The following is an 11,788-nucleotide window of genomic DNA, read 5'->3' on the forward strand; positions in this document are numbered from 1 at the left end:
TTCCACTTAAACGCCATATAGCTACTGTTGAAGTCAGACTGGGGGTGCCTGGGTGGCTCAGTGGGTTAAAGCCTCTGCCTTTAGTTCAGGTCATGATCTCAGGGTCCTGGGATCAAGCCCCACATTGGGCTCTCCGCTCAGCAGGGAGCCTGCTTCCTCCTCTCTCTCTGCCTACTTGTGATATCTCTTCAAATAAATAAATAAAATTTAAAAAAAGTAAAGTCAGACTGGGTTCCAATAGAAGCTTTCTGGCTTGAGAACCATTGTATCTTAAGATTATTCTACCGATTATATGTTGGTTTTAAAGTTGAACTCTGGGGGGACATTGTTTCTGAGTCCTAGGGGACACCTCCATGTGGCCTCAAATTCTGAATTCATCTATCAGCTAAATCTCATTCCCCAGTTCACAGCAACTTAAAAATGGAGAGACTGCTAAAAGCAGACAGCCCAGTGTTAAAAAACTAAGAAAAGTTAAGCTGTCATAAACCCTCGATAAAGGAACCTGGAACAACTGGAGGCCATTTACCCTAAGCTGTATAGACCCCATAGGGATAGTCCCAAACATTGAGTAGCTCACTTGTTTAGAATAATAGTAGTTCCCTTCTCTGGAGCCCCTGTGCTTTGCCAGTCAGTGTGCTAAACCAGGAACATCTTTTGTTAATTCTAGAAGCAATCCTGTGACTTAGATTATTAATCTTTGTTTTAAAAGATGAGTTAAATCAGTCTTAAGAGAGGGGGAGAGGGAGGGTAACTGAGCTCTCACATGTAGTCAATGCAGCAGGTTTAAATCTTGAACCTAGATTTATTCCATTCTTAAGTTGGTGTTCTTATTCACCCTTTTGGTTTCAATATTAGAGCTCTATAATAGTAATACTATCTGGTTAGGGAATTTAAAGGCACAGGTGACAGAATTTTTTTTTTTTAAGATTTTATTTATTTATTTGACAGAGAGAACTCACAAGTAGATGGAGAGGCAGGCAGAGAGAGAGAGGGGGAACAGGCCCCCTGCTGAGCAGAGAGCCCAATTTGGGACTCGATCCCAGGATCCTGAGATCATAACCCGAGCCGAAGGCAGCGGCTTAACCCACTGAGCCACCCAGGCGCCCCACAGGTGACAGAATTTTAAAGGATTTCCCCCAGAAAGATGACAAATGATGTTTGGAGACATAGAGATCTACTTAAATTTCTTTGCAAAATCATTCACGTGGAACACAATATTCCCCAAGATGAAACCTTTTTTTTTTTTTAAATTGGAAAATATTTTTATTAAGAATTCAGTACTTAGGAGCACAGAGAATTCTCCTTTGTGACAACCTGTTAGATTTTATCAAAATCCCTTGCATCTTGGGAAAAGAATGTTTAATGCACTTTTTATTCACCATTATTTATGTACACGGTGGGACACACCATTGCCACATGTTCCTGTAGGGCGATAATTGGGCTAGCATGAGACCATTACGGTCCCAACAAAAGGAGGTAGCTGCTATTCCTTTCATCCAGCCCTAAACGGCTTTGATGCCAGTGCCCCATTAATTTTTTTTTTTTTTAAAGATTCTGTGTAGGGTAATTTGAGCCTGCAATAATTTACAGAAGAACAATGATGTTAACGCTTTTAAAAGTGCTAATGTTATCATTGTTAATGCCGCAACCTTATTTAATGCCAAAATGACAACTGGTAATGTTTGGGAATATTTGTATGAAAACAATGACATTTCATACTTAAAACTTGGCATCAGCAAACTTTGAGGAAGATAAAAGGGCTTGGATTTAAATGTAAATCAGCCTTTTATGAAATTTGCCCGTTGGTTGTAGGCGAGTCGGTAAAGCCCTCAGTATCGATTGAATAAAGAGGTCTCATAATTAAAATTTATCTTTCAGGCTCTTGCTAGCAGAAGCCAAACCTATTAGTTACCCAGGGATAGATCAAGCCCTAGATAGTGCTGAACTGTTTGGGTGTGTGTCCACGTGTGTATTTTGGAATTCTTCATAGGCAGTAGATGAACAAGGCAGGAATAAAAATTCTTGACTCTGTATGCACACCTTACTTTGAACCTCAAATACACATGACTGCTTCCAAGAATTAGCGTGTCCTCAAAGGAGGAAATGGGATCCCAATGTATCCACAAGGGATACAGGGGAATATGGTTAAGACCCCAAATACAGTGGTCCCAAAAAGCAGTTGCAAAAGCACTTAGAGCAATGGTGGGACGGTGGCAACAAATGGTTAATAACGAACATGGAATTGCTCGACGCCAGGCATTATTCTGAAGGTTTCTTATAGATGAACTCATTTAAACCATCACACCAGTCCTCCTCTAAGGAGGATATTATTATTTTTAAGTTATAGATAAGGAAACAAGCAAAGAAAGGTAAGGAAATTTGCCCCAAGTTCACAGCAGCTAAGAAGACTCAGAACGGGGATTGGAACCTGCATAGCCTGGTTCCAGAGTCTGTGCTTTCAAGGATTTCACGCAGCCACTCCAGGTGATCCTTCTAATAGTCTGATTTAGGTGTATACACTTGGAATTTATTTTAACTAGCTAGTTTACCTTTTTTACTTTTTCTTAAGATCGATTTTATTTATTTATTTATTTATTTATTTGAGGGAGACATAGTGATAGCATGAGCAAGGAAGGGAGGGAGAAGCAGTTTCCCCGATAAGCCTGATGCGGGGCTCGATCCCAGGACCCCAGGATTATGATCTGAACCTAAGGTGGACTTACCTGACTGAACCACCAAGGCGCCCCTCGTTCACCTTTTAAAATAACACTTCTTTGGGGGGACTATAAAAGGAATCTGTATCCACTATAGAAATTTTGGGAAAAGAAAAACCCCGCGAAGAAAATGAGATTCTTCAGTAAACCCAGTGAAAAACTGTTAACATTTGGTGCGTGTCCTTTTATCCCCTTATTGTATAGGAGCGATTGCACCTGGTTACAATTTTGTTGCCATGAATATGACTGAATTCATATAGGGGAGTTTGCCAAACCTCTGCTTCTTAAGATTTTATTTATGTAGAGAACGTGCGCCCTTTGGGTGAGGGAGGAGCAGAAGGAAAGGGAGAGAGATCTCAAGCAGACTCCGTGCTGAGCTCTGAGCTTGATGTGGGGCTCAACCCCACGACCTAAGTCCAAGACGGGAACTGAAACCAAGCATCGGACCCTTCACAAGAGCTTTGTCGCTTTGTTATCTCTGGTTTCCCTAGTCAGTGTTTAGCTCAATACCTTCCACTCAAGAAAACAGCGTGAACAGACGTAAGAGCACAAGACAGATGCGAAAGCAGAAGATGGGTTGCCAGCATGGTTGCTACGTTAAGCATGTTTGGGGGCAGAATCACGTGGCTAGCTGAAAGGGGTGTGTCTAGAGTCTAAGGAAGAGAAGGGAATGGTCTAAAGATAGCTGGAGTCTAGGTGGTTGGCTTGTGTCCGTGTGCCTGGTGTAGAGCATAGGAAGAAGGGACTGGGAAGATCTCTGTCCTTACCAAGCACCTCCTCGGTCCCAGGTCCTGTATTAGGCATCAGAAGAACAGCGTAGAATATGACAGACAGAATTCTTGCCCTCCCCAGCAGCACAAAGGGTAGAGTCTCTGCAGGGCGAGGCCATCGTGAGTCCTGTGTAGATGATATCAATGGTTTGATAATAGAGGAAGCCGAGGCTGAAAATGTATGTGACTTACCTGGGAGTTGGGCTCGTCAGTTAGCTCATCAGTCCCACGTACCTCTAAAAGCCTGAAGTCAAGTCTGTGCCTGAGCATCTCATGATTCAACCAGGGTGGGGGGCGGGTGCTAGGAGACTCCAATTTGATACCAAGCCTAAGTCAGAGGCTCCAATTCAGCTTCTAAGAGAAACTCTACTGGGTGTAGAAGAGTGTGGCATTGGTTGCTTACCTAGATTGCATTAATACTGCAATACATTGTTTCCTTCAGGCGTTTGCTTTTTTTTTTTTTTTTTTTAAGATTTTATTTATTAATTTGACAGAGATCACAAGTAAGCAGAGAGGCAGGCGGAGAGAAAGGGGGAAGCAGGCTCCCTGCTGAGCAGGGAGCCCAATTTGAGGCTCGATCCCAGCACCCTGAGATCAGGACCTGAGCCGAAGGCAGAAACTTAACGCACTGAGCCACACAGGCGCCCCAAGGCAATTGCTTTCCCCCCAGAGATTTTCTTAACTGGAAGAGAGGATGCATGAAGAAGGCCAGTACCCAAACACCATTTTGTAACCTCACACTCTTCTTTTACACTCAAGAAATGAAGGCCGACTCTGATAACTTCAGTAAAACACATGAAAAGGAGGCGATCTTTCTATCTACAAAACACACAATAAAATTGTGAAGAGCCCGCCTTTTAAAAATCTTCCCAGGGCGTCTCCGCTCCCCTCCTTTAGCATGGGATGGTGATGGAGGACAGGGGATTCATCTGTCCCAACCACTCCATCCTGAACCCTACACTCAGTCTCCTTGATCCTGAAAACTAGCCTCCACAAACGTCAATGAGCAAGTTGCCCCTTTCCTCCTTGCTTGGAACCCCACGCTGGGATTTCTTCCCCTTGCCTCATCTTTCGGGCATTGGTGGAAACCACTTCACCCTCACCCCATTCCACACAGGCCCACAGGAGAGTCACGATGGTGTCCTTCCCTCAGTGTGGGTGTTTGTCGGCTTTAGTAACGGGGCCCAGCAGGAGAGAGAGTCAGAAATATGTCCCTGGGTCCAGGCTAGCCCCTTGCTATGTGACATTCTTAATCTACAGGGCAGACCTTTTCTGTTAATCTCCAGGTGGGGCTCTGTGAGGAACTGCCCCGGGAACACGGGGACTAAGGTGTGATACGGCTTATTGTGGAGATAAATCACATTTAGAGAATTAATCTTCTGTTAGTAGAGATCCCAGGCTATGGGAACACTTTGAGAGGAAATCCATCTTACCTTCTAACTTGGTAAAAATGCCCGCAACTTCTATTTTGGATGGCAAAATTAAGTTCCCTTAAATTAAAGGCCATACCATCGACTTCTTTTCCGTTACCCACACTTACTCCTGCGCCCTGAACTCCAGATTATTTTGAAACAGCTTGTTCGGTGGACAGATGAAGGAGTGGATGTCTCCCACTTACTGAAGACCAACCATGTGCTCGGCACAACCACCATTTCATTTGAGATGAAAATCCTTGAAGTAAATATCAGCTCCTCTCATTTTACATAGAAGAACACAAGGCCCCTGTTTGAGCCCAGGTCTGTGCGACCCCGAGATTATTAGCCCCCACGACACTGGTTGATGGATGGTCTGATCAGGTGGGATCAACGCTTGCTTTTTAAGTGCTTCCTGTGCTTAGAGCCCCAGAGGCTCCAGGGGGAGGTGGACAGGAAGGAAAAGCAGAACAGTTGTGTCTTAGAGGAGACCGCAAGACACGGATGGAAGAGCGGGTCCAAAGATTGATGGGACTTCCCCATACCCTCACGGAGAACGAGAGAGAGATGGATTTATTATATTTTGCTATATGACCTTTCATATTCCTTCCAGCGACAAAAGTTAATGATATGTTGAACAGATGAGAGGGGAAGGATATATTTCCAAGACGTAGCCAACTTTCTGAATCAGGGCCAGACCGAGGCAGTCCTCTGGGGACTCGCTCTTCCTTAACAGACATTCCAAGTTCAAGTGGGTTTAGGCTCCACAAAGGTGTCTAGGCTGGAAGCGGCCGTGAGAGTCCCCTGGTGGGAGAGGCTACGCAGAGCGTGTGCTCTCCGTTCCAGAGGCGTAAGTCAGCCTTCTCCTGGAGGCGGTGGGCCTGGAGGGGCAGCTCGGGAGTGAAGACCGGTGAGCTCACCAGAAACCAAGTGGATTGCCGTGGAGTAAAACCCCATCATTCATCATCCTAGATCTCGGGGGACCCTTGGGGCAGGGTGGGAGTGAAGAAACAGAAAATGCAGAGTCTTTGAGATTGGAGCTCCCCATTTACTCCATTTTCTTAGAGCCTCGAGCATTCCTCGACACTTACTGAATCTGTCGGACGAGAGAAGGACTGAGATAACCTGTTCTGAAGAATGAATCAGCGAGTCTGAGGTTCAGGAATAGCCTAAAATCCACGCGGCCATCGTTGGGAAAATGTGCTTGCTTTCGTGTAAAAGAAGTCCCGTGGTTGCTGTGGGAGCGCCAGCCTTTAAAGGCTCAGCCTTTAAAGCGTCAGCCTTTTTTCGGCTCTGCTGTTCCTCGTGTGGTTTCCTTCCTTCGGGTCCCTTCCACAGTCTGGCCTGGGCTCCCATTCTAGCCATCACACCAAGGTCCGGGCATCAAGCAAGAGGAAGAGGGAAGGCAGGAAAGCACCTCGTCCGTGCACGGGCTGCACTCGCCACCAAACAAGACACGTTTCCTTTCTGCAAGGAGTCTGGGAGAAGTAATGCATTTGGCCTGGCTCACCACCACTTTCAGTGACCAAAAGAGAGCTTTAGCTGGAAGGAAGAAGGCGAGAAAACATACAGGCCAGGCAACCAGTGATCTTTGCCACACAGAGTCCTTGGTAGGTAAAAGTAAAACCAATGCATAGTTGGAAAACAACACAAGTCAGCTCAGGTAGTGAGGCAGGGCGGAGAGGTCAGCCTCTGAGGGAGGCACAGGGGAGAGCCTGTGGGCTATGGGCAGCAGCTCACTTCTGCAGTTCTGGCTCTGAGACCATGGGGACAAAAATCTCTCCGGTGCCTTAGTTTTCTTGTTCATAAAATGGGTTAATGCGAAAGGTGACACCACTCGGTGTGGGGAGGCCTGAAAGAAAGAGATATACACCGGCACTTTTCTTTTACTTTATTTTCTTTTGTTTTCTTCCTTCCTTCCTTCAGATTTTATTCACTTATTGAGAGAGAGTATGAGTCAGGGGAGAAGCAGAGGGAGAGAGACAAGCAGGCTCTTCCAAGTGCAGAGCCTGACTCCGGGTTCGATCTCACAACCTTGAGATTATAACCTGAGCTGAAACCAAGAGTCAACGCTTCACTGACTGAGCTGCCCCATACCAGTGCTCTTCGATTGGAGGATGTGTATGAAAACGGCTTCCACAGGCGTTCACAGAAAGGAGACGGTGTTCAGACAATGGTCGCCCAGACTCGTTTCCCTGTGACCGATTTCACTGCCTTCAACGCTGTTTGTGGCCCACATTTCAAGTTCCAGTCTTCTCTCGTTCCTCCAGTGTCTCATTGAGGGAAGCTGTTCTTGGGCTGTAGGGGATCTCCTGGAGCACAGACATGATTGGGACCTACCATTCACAGAGAACTCTGGGCCGCCAACACTGCCCCTAGAAGAGAAGGGGCCAGGGGAGAATGAGGTTCTAGATGATGTCACCACTCCCCCTTGTAAAAATGTGTGGCAGCCTGGAGCTCTTGACCAGGATAGCAAACGCAGGGCCCACAACAGAAGTGGGGAGGGCAGGTGAAGTCTCTTTTGGACATGTTGAGTTTGAAGGGTTCGTGGCCCACGCAAGCAGAGGGGGAAAAAATAAACAACGAATACAAGAGACTAAATAACATCGTATGTTTGAAGGTGATGGTGCTGTGGGGGGACATGGAGCTGGGAAAGAAGCCCGGGCCATTTGGGTGGGTGGTTTGGGCGATTTCTGGAGCTTAGGGACAGCTGGGCTGGGCATGTTTGCTGGAGGGTTAGGCTGGTGGTAGTTAGGGGGGTGTGTGGAAGCGAAAGCCTGCAGAATTACATCAGGAGTGAGAAGAGATCGCAAAATAACCTTTTCAGGAATCCCCAGGAGTCAAGGAGCCTGGGACAGGCCAGGGGGCAGGTGGAGACCAGGAGCACTCCCGTTCCAAGGAGCACAGCGGTCCGAGGAGGAAGCATTCAGTCCAGTCCAGTCCAGTCCAGTCCAACAAGGGAGAACCCGTGACCCTCGTCAGCCGAGCACCACCCGGACACTAGGAAGCCTGGCATTCAGAGTCTCTGTTTTCTCTGTGCAGAACTGATTGAAGTCCAGGGTCTGGGCTCTGGGACCACAGCCCGAGTTCCAGTCCTGGCTGGGGAGCTGCCGAGCGGGATGTCTTAACCTTTTTGCACTGAAAGCTCCTCTCCTGTAAAAAGGATCCTTTCGCGCCTACCTCAATCTGTGGTATGATGCTGTGAGGATTAAATTGGGTAATTAGGTGCATTAGGTAATGCACGTCAAATGCCATGACTAAGAACATTACCCAGGAGAGCACCCCCTTCCCTCCTTCCCACAGCTGCTGCAGGAGCGACCCTCATTCTGCCCCTCCCCGGCCGTGGCCTGCGGGGGTCCTGGGTCAGGGCCAGCTTGGGGAAGGGACTGCTGGCCCCATCGCCCCGGAAGGGAGGGGGAGGAGCTCCGCTCTCAGGAGCAGCCCCTCTCATCCCACATTTACTCAGCAGTCCCCGAAAGAGGCCCTGGGGACCGGAGCCAAAGGAGGCACCAGGCCACCCACCATCTGCAAGCTAGAGGGCACCAGCCTTGCCAAGACCTATGATGGAGGTGGACGCACAAAGAACCTAAAGGGGATGAAGCAAACCTTAGGTTTGGGGAGATTGGGTAAGGCACCAGGTGGAACTGGCATTAAGTGCGGGCCATGTGGCACCAGTAGGAGTTAGCCTAGTGGGGGAAGGGGTGAGGGTGGGTGTGTGGACCTTGGTCTGCGTCAGGACATACGTTTACCGTGGCTACTGTGGGTCGTACGCTGGGGGTGTTGGGGTGGGGATCAGAAGGATGGGAGGGACTTTGTGGGAGAAAAATCTCCCTTCCCTCTTCCTTCTGCTCCTTCCCCAGTGCTTCTGGAGAACAAAGATCATTATAATGGCTGGGAACCCAAGGTCTTAGAACGGTGTATCTGGTTTATATAATCATCAGTTCACCTTACACCAGAAGAAACTGAGGCACGCCTCCCAGACGTGACATGCCAACATGTGGCAGAGCTTCTTCTGGAAAACCTTCTTGTGGAATCTTCTAGAACACCAGCAGCGCCCTCCAAATCCAGAGGGAAGCATGTTGGAGCGACCTCCTGTTATTCTCATGGCGCTCCGGAGAGGCAACGCGGGGCTCTGAGGATCTTGACCTTGTACCGAGCCTTCAGCTCTCACCACCACGTGTTCTGACCTCCGTCTAGTTTCTCTGTGCCTTGTGGTCAAAGTGCTTCTGAGTCTTTCAGAGATGGAACTGTGGGAGGGGTGGGTCGGGGAGTGCAGATGGGGTACAAACATACCATGTTTTCTGCACAGATGCATTCTGGAAATTTGTGTGTCAATCTGTTTTTTTTTTTCTTTTTTCTTTTCTTTTCTTTTTTTTTTTTTTTTGCAAGTTCAATAGAATCTTAAAGAGATGAGAGGGAGTTGTCATTTAATGGAGTTCAAACCTGCCTCTTTTTATCAAGTGAAGGGTCCTTTTGTCATGCAAATAACGCCTCCCTTCCGTGAGCTGTGATTCTGTCTTGGCTTTCTTTAAATGAGACACACCCCTATGGGGCGAACTGTGGGGCTTACATGCAGCATTTTACATGTAGGCTAGCGTCCACCCCTGCCTTTGTTGTTCCCACTTGCTTCGGTGGTCTTTGTTTATATCAGGAATTATTCCGGCCACTGGAGGGCCCTCCAGATAGAGAATGACTAGAGACTCCCAAATGTGCTCGGGAGCGCGGACTTCAGAGCACACCCAGATCTTTGAGCACACAGCATTTCTTGCAAATCGGATTTAACTGGGGAGAGTAGCAATAGCATTGATGTCCCTTTTATTTAGGAATTTAAGCATAAAAGAAACCTCTATTTAAAAGAGCAGCTTTTGGATTATAGTCTATTTGGAGCTGGAAAGGAGGTGCTAATCTTGTATGGGGAGAGTGATCTTGCAGAATTCAGCACAGCTTAGGAGAGCGGAGCTTTGAACAAAGGTTACTTCTCTGTGTGAAGAGAATCACACCAAGATATACAGAGTGAAGTGGGGCAATAGAATGTATTTTTATGAGGAAAAGAGAGTTTAGCTAGGTCTCGAGAAACTGTTTGGAAAGCTTCGGTCTTCCACCGAGTAAGGCGTGATAAAGTCACTGGTGTTTATCTTCATGCCCCCTCTTTTGTTTTGGAGTTTTTCTACTCTGCTGTTGGGAGTCTGGTCCAGAGGTTGTATTTTGCTGAACGTTGACAACACACCCTAACTTCTGAGGGCACGAATGCCCACACAGCATGAAAAATACACCACCAGCCCCCACTGGATCAAAACATCGACCTGTTGCCAGACCAGGTAGAAGCGAGAAACAGGGTCGAGAGTCCTGGAAAAACATATGGGTCAGTGACCCGATTTCCTCAGTTTAGAAAACAAAGAAAATTCTTCAAAACTCTCCAGGGCAGATCAATATCAAAGCAGAGCCCAATGAAGTCTCCTGTCCTAATCTTTTAAGGCCTGCAACAAAAGCTGAAGTTGGCTGTCCTGATGGACTTTGTTTCCCTAAACTAGTAAGTTTCCAGCACCAGAGCCAGGCAGCTGCAGGTGAGGGGCGGACGCGGAGGCAGCTGTGAGGATTACATCCTAGCAATGGAAGAACTCCAGGCTTACCCAAACAGATGTGGGCATTGCGGATGGAGCTAGTGGATGGCAAGACCTGTAGCGACTGAGCTGGTTCTTATGTTATTTGTCCAGCTGTAGAATGGGAATAAATCTTTTTGTTCTGACTCGTCCTTCAGAGGATAGTCAGGTTTTTGTACCCACGCAGAGGATAGATCTTGCTATACGTATCTGCGGCTCCAATGGAAGAAGAGGAAGGGCTGGGCTCCAGTGGAGAACCTCAGCTTCCCTTTGAACTTGGGAGTTTGTAGGTCAAGTGCGCAAACACGAACAGACATACCGACTTCAGTTCAGATGAGCTGACTTCTCTGAGAACCTCCGAAGTGGGCAGCGGAGAGCTGAGGTTGTGATCAGCAGATGATCGCAAAGGGAAGGAAATGAACTTAATGAGATCTGCCAGCCTGGACCTCTACATGGGACCAAAGTTCTTTCTCCCTTAGATTAACCCCTCATGGCCCCGTGAGTTTTGGGGAAACACCACTCCTGAGGGTTTGCCTCAAGATTTTGCTTCTGGCCCAGGGACGATGCCTGGGAATCCAGTAGAGGGCCCACCCCGTTCTGACTGTGGGTTGCAGCTGGGAGGGTCCCCTAGTGGTGATGTCCTCTGGCAATGCGCTCCCCAGGAACTGGCAGAGAAAGCTTGAACTTTAAAGCTGGGTGGATGGAGGCTGAGGCTGAAGCAGGTTGTCTGAAAGCAGTTACGTAGGGGATTGGCTAGACAAGGGGTTACTGGGGGAACCGACTTCTCAGAAATGCCCCCAAACACAGAGAAGGGGCCGGATCAGAGTCTGGAATCTCTGCCTCTGAACTTACAGCTGTCATTGTCTCCAACACCCACTTGACATTCAACATACATTTTCCTCTGACATATTTGTATTGTTTTCTAAATTGTATGACAAATAGTTGTGCTGGGTGAGCGCGGGGCCCCTCGCAGGCAGGCAGTAAATATTTGCTGAACACTGAAAGAATGCGATGGCTCGGCTGTCTGTCTGTGTGGCTCCTGTTCAGAATCCCTCCCCAGCGCTCCATTCATACGAGGCTGGGTGGATCTCCCGTTCAAGGGTTGGCCAAGCCCTGCCCGACCAGAATGGTCTCTGTGAACGCTGGAACATTCTCGGCCCTGCTGAGTACAAGCCACCACAGCAGCAAAGAGGGACAGCAGGGGAAGTGCAGCTGGGAGTTTTCCTAGAGGCGCCGTGCGGCTTCTTTGTTCGGGGAGATTTCAGCCAGAGGGAACAGCAAGTTTTACTGTC

Source organism: Mustela lutreola, chromosome 1, assembly GCF_030435805.1.
Source record: "Mustela lutreola isolate mMusLut2 chromosome 1, mMusLut2.pri, whole genome shotgun sequence".
In the NCBI taxonomy this organism is placed as follows: Eukaryota; Metazoa; Chordata; class Mammalia; order Carnivora; family Mustelidae; genus Mustela; species Mustela lutreola.